The sequence below is a fragment of the Crotalus tigris genome, unplaced genomic scaffold (genome assembly GCF_016545835.1).
Source record: "Crotalus tigris isolate CLP2741 ecotype Arizona unplaced genomic scaffold, ASM1654583v1 scf7180000018371.15429387391:27106975, whole genome shotgun sequence".
NCBI lineage: Eukaryota > Metazoa > Chordata > Lepidosauria > Squamata > Viperidae > Crotalus > Crotalus tigris.
This window is the reverse complement of record NW_024096970.1, coordinates 25,597,153-25,614,355: the sequence shown is the minus strand read 5'-3', so window position 1 is coordinate 25,614,355 and position 17,203 is coordinate 25,597,153. Positions and strand designations below refer to the sequence as shown.

General features: G+C 35.2%; 1 protein-coding gene across 7 annotated transcripts in view; it reads left to right on the top strand.

Moving 5' to 3' along the window:
- Positions 1 to 17,203, top strand: part of AKAP6 (A-kinase anchoring protein 6) — a 288,472-nt gene that overhangs the window by 192,874 nt on the left and 78,395 nt on the right. The gene's annotated exons all lie outside the window — the stretch shown is intronic.

Genomic DNA, 17,203 nt, shown 5'->3' with positions numbered 1-17,203 from the left:
AACCAATACAAATAATAACATACAAACAACAAAGTTGTAGTTATAAGAAGCTAGTAAATAGGGAATAGGATGAGAAGGATAATAGTAATACAGCACTACTAGGTAGTTGGACATCCCATGGCATAAGGCAGTGTTGTGGGAATTACTTGTTTAACAGAGTGATGGCATGGGAAAAAAACTGTCCTTGTGTCTAGTTGTTTTGGGGTGCAATGCCCTATAAAGTCATCTTGAGGGAAGAAGTTGAAACAGTTTGTGACCAGGATGTGTGGAGTCTGTTGATATTTTCACAGCCCTTCTCATGCCTTCTCAGGGTGGGATGTGTATTACAACTGTGAGTGCCTGGATCAGTAAACCACTATTTCAGACACAAAGCTGTGGAGCATTTGGTTATTTTGACTGACAGAATGATAAGAAGATGAAAGTGGTAGTGATGTTGGTCAAGCAATGCAACAAGTAAAGAGTTTGGATAATTATGTATCAACTTTTGATTTGATGGTATGGTAAAGACTGACATTAATATCCATTTAGTGATAATGCATATATAGCTGTGCATGAGTTTGTGTTTGACTTCTGCATAAGTTGTCTTTCAGTCTTGGAACTAACACCTATTTCTTAGTCATTCTTTTGCTTTTAAAACACACAACCAAAATTAAATATTTTAGATATGTCTTGTTTATTCTAATAAATCAATCTATTGCACAGCTAAATGTCAACTATGTTTTGTTTGTATATCAAAAAAATATGGGCCCTGATGGCCCAAACATTCTATAAAGCTCCAGCGGCATCTATCTTCAAGAAGTATTATAGGATCTGGCCCAAGCATAGAAACTCCTCTTATGAATCCTTTAATAGAAACCTCTGTGTTGATGCAATATTTCTGTCTGGAGCTTTCAAAATTTAAGCAAATAAGGGTTTACTGAAGCTGTGGAGAGTAGAAATGAGTATACTAGATGAAGTTAATAATAATTCATTACATTTTCCCCAGAAGATTAATTATGTTTTAGATTAAAACCCCATTAAATTGAGTAAGATATGATTGTTAAAATTGTTAGCATGTAGGGAATAAAATTAACCAAACAGTTCTTTACCAATATAAAAATGTTGGCATCTCCTTTGACATTTGAAGGTTTGATTATGAAAACATTTAAGGTGCTTGAGATACATTTTATATAAAATCTGCCCTGATTAAATCTTCAATAAGGGGGTGTGCATGGTGGGTTTGAAAAATGCTGCTACTGGCGTAATGATTTATAAAGAATATGTTGATTTAATAAGAGGAGAGGTTAAACACAAAGCTGTCCTATAAAAGATAGGTTGTTCCCTTGGCTAAATGGCATTAAAATTTGTGGAAAAAAGTGAAAGCTTTCTAAAGAAAGTTAGATTAAAAAAACCAGCTACCTGCCTTTTCCCCTGGGTGAGGTAAATAGTAGCTGGAGGGGAGAGTAATTAACATTGGACAAACAGGTTTACATTAAATGTATGTAGAGTTGGAACCATATATCAGCAGGACCACCTATTCCCAACAGCACCCATCAATTATGATCCTCAACAGCAACCGTTCTCTGGTTGCTTCTAATCATCACAGCTAATGAGAAATATGTTCTGGCATTTAAATCTGTGGAACTTTTACATCTACTAAAATCTTTTTTTTTCATTATTGTAACTGTTATATGGTCTCCCTCCCTTTCTCTCTTCTGTTCAACCATGTCCAGTTCTCAGATACTGACTGGACAAGCCCCTGCACTTTTCTTGGCAAGATTGTTCAGACTTGGTTTGCCAATACCTTCTTCCTAGAGCTGAGAGAAAGTGAATTGCCCAAGGTCATCCATTGGGCTTTGTGCCCAAGGCAGGACTAGAACTCACAGTCAGCTGGTTTCTAACCTGATATCTTTAATTGCTGCTAGCTTTAATTGTCTAGCTGGTTCTCAGTCTTTTTTATGGCAATATTAATAATATTAAAATACACTCTATTTTAAATGTTAGAATGGCAATTTATTAGTTTTGTTCTTTGTATTTCATGTTGAAATCATTGACCAAATGTGAGAGCTTCTTCTGTCAGGATCAGAAACAGACAGCCTGAGACTGGATTAGTTCATACTGAGACTGGATTAGTACAATCATAAGTCCTAGGACAGTGTTTCTCAACCTTGACAATTTTAAGGCACGTGGACTTCAACTCCCAGAATTCCACAGCCAGCATTGCTGGCTGTGGAATTCTGGGAGTTGAAGTCCACATGCCTTAAAATTGTCAAGGTTGAGAAACACTGTCCTAGGAAGAAACCACCCTTATCACTACCACCTCTAAAATTTTTAAGCTGGTTGCATCATGCAGTTAGAAAAAAACAGCACAAGAATTTCAACCTTATGCCAAAGGTTTCCCCCCCCCCCAAAGGCAACTGGACTTTCTTTGTTTTGCTTGAAGACTTTTCACTTCTCATCCAAGAAGATTTTTGGATGAGAAGCGAAACATCTTCAAGCAAAATAAAGAAAGACCAGTTGCCTTTGGGGGGGGAAAAGCACCTTTGGGACAACCATGAATTAGATGACTGAGAATCTCCGTAGACAATTTCAATTTCACTATAAATAGGGGCTGAAATGTTATAGTTACTGAAATGCTTTCATAACAGCTTCATTACTTTTTACATAAAAAGTCAGAGATCTTGAAACATCTACTTGGTCTGCTTCCAGTTAGTGCTAAGAGACGTCGTGTTAGTTTATCATATTTTTTTAAAAAAAATACCATCTGCACAATTTGCTGCCTAATTTATGTGCTCACTCTGGCATCTGATCAAACAATTTTAGAGTATAGTTTTATTTATTTATTTATTATTTTAAAACAAATTTATATGGCCTCACACACGGTGACTCTCACATGGTGACTTCAGGTGGCTGACAAAATTAAAAATTCACATTACAATAATTCTTCTTTAAAATTTATTTTTAAAATGTCTATATTAATCTAGACTTTGGAAAAGAGTACTTTGATCCTAACTTTCATTTCATTTCATTGCTGAACCTGCCATTATGTTTTCCACAGTGTACCGTAAATGCCGGCGTACAAGGTGACCCGGCGTATAAGACGACCCCCGTCTTTATAGCCAGGCCGCATTCCTAGAACGTCGTCTTTTTTTTTTATTGAAAGTTTTTGAATTTTACAAAGCAAATCCCTTCCCCAAACCCCCCACCCTCCCATACCCTCCCCCATCTCCCCAAACCTCCCATACCCTCCCTCAACCTTCCCAGAGCTGAGTACAGGCTTAATTAAAATTTTTCAAAGAAAATAAAAAATAAAAAAACTTAAAACACATATAAATCCTAAACAAATCTAAATACATTAAATTAAACAAAATATCTTCTCTAAAAGATAATAATTGCAAACATTAAACACACATTATAATATACTCTAAACCTTTTCTAATATTGTACTTATATTATTATCCATCATTCTATAAAAAATCCCCAAAACACAAATTTAAACATTATTTTCTTTAAATATCTATACCTACAATATAAAATCTAATCTCCCTCTTTCTTTACTCTAGAACACAAAAATAAGCATATAAACATTCATTATACCATCAAAACTGGATACCCATTTAAATAATTAAACTAAATACTTATATTTAAACTTATCTAAAATTTTCATTCAATCTCCATGATCTTCTCTCCTATCAAAAAAAGGACTTAAAAAACATATAAATCCTAAACAAATCTAAATATGTTTAATTAAACAAATTAACTTCTCTTAAAAATAATAATAATAATAGAAAAAATTATCCATCATTTTATAATATACTCTAAACCTTTTCATATCATACTTATATTATTACCCAAAACACATATTTAAACATTACTTAAGACATTAAAATTCCCTTATACCTATTTAAATCTTTACCAATAACAAATTCCTCCACAATAAACACATTCTTTCTCTTATCCATAACTTCTGAGTACTTAAACTAAGTACTTAAACTTAAACTTGTATCTAAAATTCATTCGATCTCCATAATCTTCTCTCCAATAGCCAATTCCATCCACTATAAACACAATCCTTATCAGTCTGTCTTGTCCATAAACCTCGAAAAAAATGCTTTAAAATCTGCCCTTGAAGATAGCTCGAAGAAATTTGTGAGTCCTGGTTCTCCCACAAGCTCAGGAACCAATAGCTGTGAAGCTTCCTTAACCTCCTTCTTCTGTTGGTCTTTCTCTTTACGTTTATATGTTGCACGAGTTGTCCTCTGCTCTTTCATCTCGGCTTGTTGAGGCCTCTCAGACTGAAATTTCCCCTTTTTAATTAATATAGGCTCTTCACACTGCAATTCTGCCCTTAAAGGTTGCTCCAAAAAGTTTATAGATCCTGCTTCTCCCGCAGATTCAGGAACCAATACTTGTGAAACTTCCTTGACCTTCTTCTGTTGATCCTTTTCTTTACGGTTGTGTGTTACACAGGTTGTCTTCTGCTCCTCCATCTCTACTTGTTGAGGCCCCTCAAACTGAAGTTTCCCAATTTTCATAAATGTAAGCACTTCAGACTGCAATTCTGCCTTTTTATCTTCCAAAGCTTTAAACGTGGTAGATGGCGATGAACATACCCCCAGGACCGAAGTATAAAAGTCTTTTGCTTTAGAAACAGTATTAAGGCTATAACGTATCCCCAGGTAACTCACCACCATTCCAGTCGGGACGTCCCATCTAAACAAAATTTGTCTCTTTTTAAGTTCGTCTGCTAAAAAAGCAAACTCCTTTCTTCTTCTTAAAATTTTAGATGGGATCTCCTTTAAAATTATAACATCTTGTGAAGCAATTTGAAACCTCTTCTTATAAAAAGCTTGTATAATTTCATTGCGCAGAGATCTTTTCCCAAAGTAAATTACCACATCTCTTGGCAAATTCTTTTGCTCTGCCACCACAGAGTTAACTCTAAATGTCTGTTCCATTTCACTAAGTATTTCCTCTTTTTCTCTATTCAAAATCACAGCAAAGTCCTTTGCAACCATCTCTCTCAGATCTCCTTGCACAGACTCACCCAAACCTCTGATTCTTAAGGCATATTCCATTTGTTTATATTGAAGCATAAGAATTTCATCTTGAAAATTTTTCATCTCTTTTTCCATACTTTCAAGTTTTCCCTCCATCAATTCCCCTTTTTCTACTACCTCTTCTACACGAGAATTCAACTTTTCAAGAACAGAGGCAACACCTTTTAAACCCAAAACTATCTCTTGCTTCAAAGTCTTATTGTTTTCCTCTAAAATCTCTTTCATTTCTCCCCTAATTTGAAGTACAACGTCTCCCATCATATCTTGCAAATCCTTCACCATTGTTGACTGTGCCAAGGAAGAAGGTGAAGCTATTAATTTAGGTTGTTGCGCTGATGATAACACCGAAGAAGAAGCCACTTTAGGAGCTGTAGGGATTACTGGACGCTTTGGAGCCATCTTAAAAAAATCTTTACTCCTTCTTAGAAATTGCAAAAATTAAGCAAAGGAAAAAAAAAAGAAATTAACTCCATAAAATAAAAAAAATATCCTTCAAAAGAAGATCATTATAATAAAGAGAAAGGAGTTCAAAAAAAAAGAAAAAAGAGAAAGAAGAAAAAAAAATTAAATAGAAAAAATCCATTCCATTTTTTAAAAATACAAAAAATACAAGAAACAAAAAAATTAAACAAAAATAATAATACTAACACTCCATTCCAATCATTGAAAAAAACAAAAAAAAAAAAAGGAAAAAGAGAAAGGGAAAAAAGAAACACCAAGAAGCCTGCCGGTCACCATTCTATCTTCCAAAAAAAAAAAAAACACCGAGAGGCTTGCCGATCACCATTTTACTTTCCCTTTCAACGAAGGGAAAAAAATAAAAATAAAAAGAGGGAATATAAAAGTAAAAATAAATCTTTAGACTTAAAATCCAAATAAAATCAAAGAAAGCAAAAACTAAATCCTCTACTCAGCTCTGTCCGCTTCTAAAAAAAACTCACCAGTTAACTTTAATCGCGGAGGTGGTTGCAGCGGCTTGTTTTGTCCCTAGGGACAAAAGCAGCTGGGAAGCGGAGACAGTCTCAACTCCGTGGGAGCACTCCTTTCGCCCCCCCCCAAAAACTTTGGGGAAGCATAAGAGGCTCTACCACTATTCAGACAACTCTCTACCCCCCCCCTTTGCCCGGGAGGGGGTTTTTGAACCGCTGAACAGCTGATGTCTGCTGTTCATAGCGATTCAAACACTTACCCAGGAGGACGGCTACAAAGTAGCCGCCATCGCGCACGCAGATCCACCGGAAGAGGTCTAGAACGTCGTCTTATACGCCGGAAACTACCTGTATTCCCGGCGTATAAGACGACTCGGCATATAAGACGACCCCTGTCTTTGGCGCCGATTTCAGCGCTCGCGGAAGTCGTCTTATACGCCGGCATTTACAGTAAGTGTGTTTGAGATAAAGCCCTTGAATTCCTGCATCATATTGTGGAAAGGATAGGCTCATTAATAATTTCTCTAAGTCAAATATAGTATTCTTCACCAAAAGGCTTGCTTTTTATTACTGGAGAATTAAGTAATGCTGTATATTTTATTTATTTATTTTTATTTTATGAGACTTATATACCACTTTAAGTGCAAAGCACTCTCTAAGCGGTGTACACCAGTAAGCAATGTATATATATATTTACATTGCCCCCAACAATCTGGGTCCTCATTTTACCTACCTCGGAAGGATGGAAGGCTGAGTCAACCTTGAGTCGGTGAGATTTGAACCGCTGACCTGCTGAACACAGTCAGCTAAAGTGGCCTGCAGTACTGCACTCTAACTGCTGCGCCACCTCGGCTCTTATAGTAAATAACATCACTACAAATCCATTATTTTTCAACTTACTGTTGTCTAGAGGAAACAAAACAATCAGAGCCATAGGTTTATTAATGCTGTTCTACATTTTACAGGTATCAAAAACCGGGATACTATCTATCCACTGCACAAAACTTCTTTAGACAGCTTTTTAGTTTTTTGCTTTTTAGTTCACATATCTGTTCCTACAAAAACCTAAGACCCATGGAAATGGTCCAGTGTAGACTTTGTCACCTTACATTCTGTGTAAAATTAATGTCTAGGTAGGTGGGTTTTTTTACTTACTTGAATAATTACCAATCATCTCAAGGGGAAGGGCATTGAATTAGGTCTTTCATACTGTGAACTTTAATCCCATAGCTGGGTTTATTAGGAGGGTCAAGGGATAATTGAAATATGGCCTCAGTGCCAATCTTTACAGTGACTGGATCACCTTTATTTTGTGAGTGCTAAGGAAGGAATAATAATCCAAATAGTAGCTAATAACTATTAATAACTTAGTATTCATTTGCTGCTAAGTTGTTCATAGTTGTTATGATATGGGGAAATACATCCTTTTTGGTTTGTGCAATTTTCATTATGAGGCTAATGGTTAATGCTTTGTAATTATTAAATATTAATGATATATTTTTGGGTTCATGAGTGAGAATAATTAACTTTATTAGTTCCTTATGACACTCCCTTTTTATTGTTCTTACATTCTACAAAGTTTCTTTTTTCCACTATGATTGTTGACTAAATAAAGCTTACACTTACCCAAAGGAAATCAAGAAGAGATTGATTTATAAGCAATTTGAAACTATAGTAATCAACCGAAATAAGCATGCATTTGTAATGAACAAATCTTGGTATGATAATCTTATCTTGTTTTTGATCATATAACTACTTTAATAGATTATAGGGATGTTATAGACATAATATATCTTGACTTTATATCCAAAGCTTGCTCATTAGCAAGATAATTAAATGGATGATATTATATTTAAACAAATACTTAGCTGACTTTACCAAACTAGATTAAGTGAGGTGCCCCAAAGTTTAATTCTGGATTTTCTACAGATAAATATTTCTTTAATGACTTGGATGAAGAGATGGAGAGAATGGTTGGGAAATTTGCAAATGACACAAAATTGGGTGAGAGAGCTGACTCTCTAAAGGACAGAAATAATCTTGATCCAAATAAGTTGGAGAAATGAGCTGAAAGAAACCAAATGAACTTTAACTGAGCAAGGAAAGTTCTTCACTTAGGAAATAAAAATCAAATGGATAAATATAGAATAGGGGATAGCTGGCTTGGTAACTGTAAAAAAGATATTAGAACAGAAACTAAATATGAGCCAGCAGTTTCATATGGGTACAAAAATGTAAATGCAATTTTAGGTTGTATGAATAGAGTATAATTTCCAAATCATAGGAACTATTCTATTTATTTTGATTTATATTCTAGAAAATTGAGATCAAATGTTATAAAAAAACCCTTCTCAATCAGTAAAACCAAGGAGGTGGTGGACTCTTTTTCATTAGATGTTCAGATGGAGGCTTGACAGCTATCGTTTTTAATGGAGGTGCTTTATTTGGATATCTGCTTAAATGGTCTTTTCCAAATCTATTATTCTATGTCTCTGTGTTAATGCTCAATTTTTATTCATTTAAATCATTTGGTGATTTACTGATGAGATATGTGGAAATGTAAATGAAGAAGAATGTAAAAAATATAATTTTATCTTTTTTATCTGACTTTTATTAATGTACTATATTTTTATATTTTTTATGCTTTTAGTTTTATACTTCTCAGAGTCATTCTGAGAGGGAGATAAATACTAGATAAATAGATAGATAGATAGATAGATAGATAGATAGATAGATAGATAGATAGATAGATAGACAGACAGACAGACAGACAGACAGACAGACAGACAGACAGACTCCCCAGATGAGTGTGATTTCTGAGGACTGTAGTCTACCATATCTGGCAGATACAGAATCTTAGAAGTTTCCTCCTGGTAAAAACAGATTGTATTAATTAATTTATTAAACAAATGTATATGGCCACTCAATTCACACACAGTGACTCTGGGTTGTGTATAATAATAAAAAAACACAGTTTACACACACACACACACACACAATCCCACCCTTCCGCTCTGTGTCGGTGACAGACACAAGTCAACAAACCACTTGATGGGCTCCATATCAACTGGGGTCCCCAGACAGAACCATGTGCTCAGGACTTTTCGGACAAGTAACAAGATGGGAGCCAATATTATCTCTGGGGGAATGGTGTTCCACAGGGAAGGAGCCACTACAGAGAAGGTCCATCTTCTCAATCCCAACAGATGTATTTCCTTAATAGAATGGACAATTTATTTATTTATTTATGAGACTTATATACCGCTTTAAGTGCAAGCACTCTCTAAGCGGTGTACACCAGTAAGCAATGTATATATATATATATATTTTACATTGCCCCCAACAATCTGGGTCCTCATTTTACCTACCCCGGAAGGATGGAAGGCTGAGTCAACCTTGAGCCGGTGAGATTTGAACCGCTGACCTGCTGAACACAGTCAGCTAAAGTGGCCTGCAGTACTGCACTCTAACTGCTGCGCCACCTCAGCTCATATAAAACACAATGTTTTAGTGTATTACTTTATTATTTGCCCATTAAATATGCAGCTGTGAATGCACCAAAAGGTTAATGAGTAGATGTGATTTAGCACCACTAACCCAAAATAAACATTTCTGAGAACCTTGTTCCTATCGTATTTTAACTTGAAGTACAAACATATACATCATTAAGTAGTTTAGAATAGATGATTGTTGACTTAAATCTATTATTTGTATAGGGATGACCCTGCAGTGATGTATAATATGCTTATGGCAGCAATCATTTGTGGGCAAATTATGTCTCTTCTTTTTACTAGTAACATGTAAGAGGATACAGGATTTCTGTGCTTCTGAAGGTACAGCTCATTTTCTCCTCTGGGTGTGCTGCTACTCCATGTGCCTCTTTCCCAGCTCTGTGTGATGCTGTGTCCTGAAGTGGATCAAACAAACCATGGTGAATGTTTCCCTCATTTGCATCACTTCTAGACAGCCCCTGTCGTAGTCTTTGCTGACAGGAAATCACTGTCTTTGTCACCTTTCTTCAGTGATCTCCTTTTGGCAGAAATGGTCCATGTGACCAGGATTAATCACAACAGCAATTCTGGCTTAGAATTCAATGACATGTTTTGCTCTGTGCTCCAATAACAGTGTAGGCTAGAATCAGTAGGAAATGACTACATTAATTTTGGAGTGAAAAAATAATTAACACTTAAAGAGTAATGTTATAATTCATGAAGCTATAATTTAAATGCATGGGGAAAATGTGTTGGGGTGGTGAAGTGCAGGGGAATGGACTAGTTCTCTGTTTTGTAGTTGAAAATAAACTTAAAATAATTTGGGAAACTGAACATGGAGGAGGTGAAATATATTTGAAGAGAACAGTGAACAGAAGCTATAATACTTCAGTGTTTGAAACTGCAGCCTGAAGTATACGTAAAGTGCTTACTTAGATGATATGAATAGGATACGGGCAAACAAAAGCAGCAGTGTGCTCGGAGAATGCTGTGCTTAAGGAGTTTCCTTGGCAACAGAAATGCAGTTCCAAAAGTAGACAGAACTTTCCTCAGAAAACATGCTATTAATAACAACCTTCCGGAACAACCTGGAACAATTTGACTACTTGGCAGTGATAATGCCAAGTGTTCTGCAAATTAATGTAACACAACAGTTATATGTTTTCTCTTGCCCATAATTCTTCTGGAATTGAAGTCTGTTCTGTTTGTGGATATAAATGCACGAAGCCATTCCAAATGTTAGCAAAGTGAAAGAAAGCTGGTAGTTCAACAAATGCCCTCCCTGTATCATTTCATCTTGAATAATAGCTTTGTCCAAATAGATGATTTTATTCTAATTAGGAAGGCAAAAAAGCTTACACGCTTAGTGAGTGTAATTTTAAATTTACCAATTTACCAATGTGTAGACAGTATTTTAACAGATCCAGGAAGGCTGAGGAGATTTAGTATACAATTATTCATCCCAACTGTTTTTCATCTCGGTGTGTATCACTCTATGTGTAAGCTGTACACTTTTAAATCTGCAAAAAGATTTAAAGTTTCCCGCACAAACAAGAATATTGGCAATATTTCTTCTTATTTTCCTACATGGTTACCCACTTCTGTCCCACTGACTGAGGTTGGCTTATAAAGTTAACATTAACAGAAGCTGAAGTTAATCAGACGGCCCCTGCATATTCTCAACAAGTCTAAGAGCAGCAAAAAGTATAAAATATGCTATCCATGCAGACTTTTCAAAATAGATCATGGTAGCTGTCTGCCAAGAGAATAAACTAATTTCAGATCTGCCTTGCCAAGTGGAATCATTAGAATTCTGTTAAAGGCCATAAGTTTACTAGACGGGAAAGGTAGACTGCTCTACTGCCTTGACCTTTCCTGAATCCTTAAATCTAAAGGTTAAAAATAATCAATATCTCATTGTGCATCCTGGTAATAAGTAATAACCATCATGTTAAAATCTAAATGATTGCAGATCCCACTTAAGCATGTTGACCCATTTGGGAGCCTTGTTTAATTGCAATCAGGATACTGATTATGGTTTGCTAATAAACTTTTAACCTAAATGGCAAAAATTGCAGCCTTTAGCTTTTTATAAAATATGACTTCAACCTGTAACACTGTTCCAGAGTTTGTGTTGCACATTAAACAGCCATTTCCTCTGATAAAGACCTAAATACAGTTCGTGATTGTTTTTCATTAAAATGAAAAAAGGGTATTTGAAATATCAGAGATAATACTGTTGTCTTCATGTTTACTTTTTCAGTATACACACTTTACTTTTATTATACATATTTATCCTGAGCAGGATTATATAGGAACAGAGAGACTTTAGCGTCCATTAGTAATTCTCAACTCAATCTATCTCACAAGATTGTCATGGAGAAAAATTGGATAAAGTAGTATGTACTGTTTGCTACCTTGAGATCCAAGAAGAAAGGCAGAATATAAATCCAAATCCAGACGGATGTAATTCAAGAAGATGATGATAATTGTAGAGAATGGCACTGCATGATCTCCTATCCAATTTCAGCATGGATGTAGCCTGTGTACCTTCTACTCAGCATGTGTATCAAGCTTTGAGTTTGTCCACAATGCAAAAGGAAAGATTCTGTGCATGAATGTTAGATGATTGGAAAGCAATGAGCGAAGAGAGGTGATTAGGAAGGTGTGGGAAGAAAAGCCCTAGAATGGCCAAATTTATTCTTCTCTCCTTTTGTCTTCTCTGTTTTACCAGTGATAATGTATGATACTCTTTTTCCTTGACTAATCTTTGTGTGAACATCTAATCAAGAAGCATAGTCCTGACTACATGGTAACATACAGTACATGCTGAAAATAAAACAGAAGTAGAAAGGAAAGAATTAAACTGGGCCAAGGTGGCTTCTTCTTGGTTACCCAAATTCTTCATGAATGACTTGCCTATTGGATTCTATGTTCCACATTCCACAGTCCACTGTTGTATTTTTTAATATTTACAATATAAGAGACACTGAATTACAAGACTTGGCAATCACAATTACATTAGATAACTCTAAAAGGTGATTAGTCTAATTTATAGCAGATACATCTATCAGTAGCTATTAGCGACATGTTCAGAACTTACGCCATTGAGAATCTATTTCTGAAATAATCTGGTTTGCTAATGCTCAGTTTTTCAATTTTATTTACTCCTAGAAAGTGTAGAGAGATTTGATTTAAATGTTCTTAAATTTTACAAGTTGCTATAATAATAACATAGAAAGAGGAAGGTAAATAGTTCAGATAAAGATCAACTTTGAAAAAAATCCAGGTCTCTCAGGTATCATTGTGTTTTATACTATATTTGTGTTTGACTACAAGAAAACAAAGTGTTTTTTTCTCTCAGATTCTAAATAAAAATAAGCTTTATTATTCAATGAGAAAGAAAAAAGATTAAATGATTTCAACTCTTCTTGCTGAAAAGCTCCAACTACCGTACCTTTTTTTGTGAAATGGGATGGGTTTGTTTGACCTTCTTCACAGTGTGTCATTTTCAGCAAAGAAGTATGATACTACATTGAATCAGTGTTTGTTTTTGTGGTATTTCATTGAATCAGTGTTTGTTTGTGATAGTGAGATCTCCATGGAGATACTCTAAATCCATTGTTCAAGATATTGACAATGCAACCTATAAATGTCTATTCAGCAATAAAATCCCATAGAATTCAGTCTTGCTCCCTCATAAGTTCATTAAGCAAACTTTGCCATCTGAAAATCATGACATGTTTGATATTTCAGGTATCAATTGCAGGAAATATGCTAAATGCTATTGTCAGCCATTCTGGCATCTGAACGACACATATGCAAAGAACATCAAGTCAATGCCAATCACAAATTGAAGTTCACATATATGCAACTAATCTATGCATCTAGTCTTGAGTGGATGGATAGAAGGGATGCTGGAACTTTTAGAAATAAATTGATTTGTTATGAGGTTATATTCCTCCCTCCCCACCTGGATCTAGCCTAATAAAGTGAACAACAATGTGCTTACTAGAGTAAAGTAAGCTTGTTGCATATTAAGCATTTTGTGTGCCTACTAGACAACCTGTCACCTTTTGGGTCATTCTTTCAGATATATTTCCTTTCCTAAACAGAGAAACAGAATGATTACTGGCAGGCAAAAAATGCGAGTGACTTCCAGCTTCCTGACTTCTCCATTGATGTTGCTTGTGGGAAGCTAGCAAGAAAGGAAGCATTCTTTTTCTTCCTTGGCTGACCTGCAGAACTGCCTGCCACTTTGCTTGGGGAGGGGGAACAAACAGAGCAGTGGAACGTGAGAAAAACTGCACCCACACTCCCCATCCTGACGTGTCTCCAAGTGCCCCTAGGAAGGAAGAAGGCTCACTTGTCGACTGTCGGCCTGCTCCAGTTAGCCCTACTTTGCAAGCAGGCATCCAATTGCTCTCTCATCCTTTTGCTGCCCACTGCCATTAAGAGATTTCAAATTTCAGCCCTGGTTCTGAAGCAGCAATCGCTGCCCACTTGCTATGCCTAGTTATCAGCTGATTGAGTACAGAGGCCAAAGAGGATGGGGAAATAGCCCTCTCATCCACCCTTGAGCCATGAAACTTCCTGATTTCTTGGAAGCAGCCATAACTTTCCTAAATTTCATTCCCATGGTCTCAATACACTGTAAGTCAGCCATTTGATTTGTCTTGATTCAATAATTGTTGCCCTATACCTTCTATTTTCACTGAATTGAAGGTGACAAAGAGACATGAGAGTTTTAGTATATATAGGTATAACTTCCTTTTGTACTGAAAACTGAAAAAAGAGTGACTACTTAAAACAGTATCAAATTCAAGAGAAAATACAGAAATGCAAACAATAAGAGTAAAATTATATTTTAAACGGCCCCCTTTGACCTGACGCCTTGACATTTGTTGATATTATCCTTCATGGAATTCCAAGGCAATAAATACTTGGATTAAAAACTTTTATTCTTTTATCACAAACTTGGATTGCAAGATAGAAATAACAAACATATCCTGACATATCTTAGTTTAGTGAAATAATACCCAATAAAGGAGTTCTTTCATTATATCATTTCCTTCCTAAAGACTTCTAGATTTTGATGATGATTATTAGAGATGCCAACTATAATGAAAAGCTCCTTTAAATTCTTTCCAGAAATGAATATTTTTGCAATTGCATCATGTTATGCAGAAGTAAGGAAAATGGAATTTTATTCCCTCTTCTATATCATTATTAATATCAGACTAGCATTCTCCCAGAGTGGTTTCCAGAAGTAAGTCAGCATCACTAATATCACTAAAACTTTCTTTTTTATATTTTTGAAAATCCTTTTACATAAAAGAAATGATTCGATATCCTTAAAAATATATTCTTGGGTAGTGAATCACTGTTCAACCAAAGAAAATCTAACAATTAGGGAATGATTTTGGACATTGTATAATTTCTCCTTTATTGTATAATTTGTGTATAAAATCTGATTTCTTGCTATAGTTTTGGAAGAAGATCAGCTGATTAAAAAGGACTTGTTCCTTAAATGTTTGTTTCAGTTATATATTATAAACTTTTGATTCTTCAAAACTGACAATGTTTTGCTTGTCTTTCAAATTGATTATTCATTTGACCACCAGGTGGCCTCCCACACTGCATTGTGTATTGTATAGTTTTGGTCTGGTTTTTAAAACTTTCATAATGCAATAGTACTTATACAAATGTCTATTGCCTAGAGGAATTTCTTTGTGGGTGTCACATTGTGGAGTTTGCAATGTTAACTTCAGGCTCTATGGTCCTTTTAAATATACATCAATCTCCTATCCATGGAAGTTATCTGTTGTTGAATCAATGGTACAAAATTGAATTCAGAAAAAGATTTTTAAAGATTAAGGCACGCTTTAAATATGCTAGCTTTTTACTTAAGTACTTAATTGCTTTACCCAATGACACCTAACTTCTGCCAGTATCACTTTGTTCAGCTGATTAGATAAAATGCAAAGAACAAAATCAATATAATAGCAATTCCTCAAATGTCAGTATCTAATGCCAATCACTGTGGCCTGAAAAATTACATTTAATAGGCTCACAGTATTATCAGGGTAGCCTATTAATATCTAAAATACTGTAGATTCTTTGAAATATTTCTATCTTACTTTCATTTTTAAATGTAGGACATATTAATACTTTCTGCTATAAATCTGACTGAAAAAAATCTGACTATGCAATCTTCTACAATGCAGTTCTGCAGATTTCAGTGTAATTTCTTCAGTTATGGAGGATGTCTAAAATAATGAATCTTTAGGCTGATTTTCTCAGCACACTTAATGGAGAAATGAGACACCTAGCAAATGGAAGCTCTTTTGAATAAATCTGCATATTGTTCATTATACAATCTATACTTGTATAACAATATACAAGTTATTGTTACTTGTAATAAAGCATTTCTTTATGAAAGAAGCATATTACAGTTCTTAAGCTTCTCTTGGTTCAAATAAGTGAAATCAAATATTGCTTAAGTTTAACTGTCTTTGTTTTCTATTTTTTTGACCACTTTTACAAAGAAAACAAGTGATACTCATACTGGAATTTAAGATAATGCAAACACTAACAATAGAAAACAATCCAACCAGCGTCTTAAACTTCAAAAGAGCTGACTTCAACAAACTCAGAAAGAACCTAGGAAAGATCCCATGGATGAAAATCCTAAAGGGGAAAACAACCCAAGAAGCATGGGAAACTCTGAAAAATGCAATTATAAAAGCCCAGGCCAACACAACACCACTGAAAAAGAAAAACAAGAAATTCAAGAAGAAACCAGCATGGCTGCACAAAGATCTCTCTGACAAACTTAAAGACAAAAAGGACAAATACAAAAAATGGAAAGAGTGGTACATAACTTAAGGACGATTATCAGCAGACAGCCAGAACATGCAAAGATGAAGTCAGGAAAGCAAAGGTCCAGAATGAACAAAGACTTGCAACAGAAATCAAGGATAATAAAAAAGTTTCTTCCAACACATTAACCAAAAGAAAAAAGTCAAGGAAACTGTAGGTCCACTAAAAAGAGAAGATGGCAAGGAAATAGCAGGCAACAGGAAGAAAGCAGAACTGTTTAACTATACTTTGCATCAGTCTTCACACACAAAAAAACTATAGCCCAACATACCAAAAAACCCACTGCAAAAGACAAACTAGAAACAAAAATTAAAATAAGAAAAAAATGGTAAGAGAACACCTATCTGACCTTGACGGGTATAAATCACCAGGATCCAACAGATTACATCCCAGAGTTCTGAAGGAGCTGGCAGTTGTTATCTCAGAACCATTACACCACATCTTTCATAAATCCTGGAGCATGGGAAAATACCTGAGGATTGGAAAAGGGCTAATGTGGTTCCTATCTTCAAGAAAGGGAAAAAATGGACCCAGGAAACTACAGACCAATCAGTTTAACATCAATACCTGGCAAGATCCTAGAAAAGATAATCAAAAAACAGATCTGCAAACAACTAGAAGCAAGCAAATTTATAACTAGTGCCAGCATGGGTTTGTTAAAAACAGATCATGCCAAATCAATCTGGTCCGCTAGTTTAGTCACCTTATCAAAGAATTTCATTCTTTGATAAGGTGACTAAACTAGCGGACCAGTGAAATGCTGTGGACATAGTATATTTAGATTTCAGTAAGTCATTTGATAAAGTAGACCACAACCTACTCCTTGATAAGCTAGAAAAAGGTGGAATAGACAACATCACCA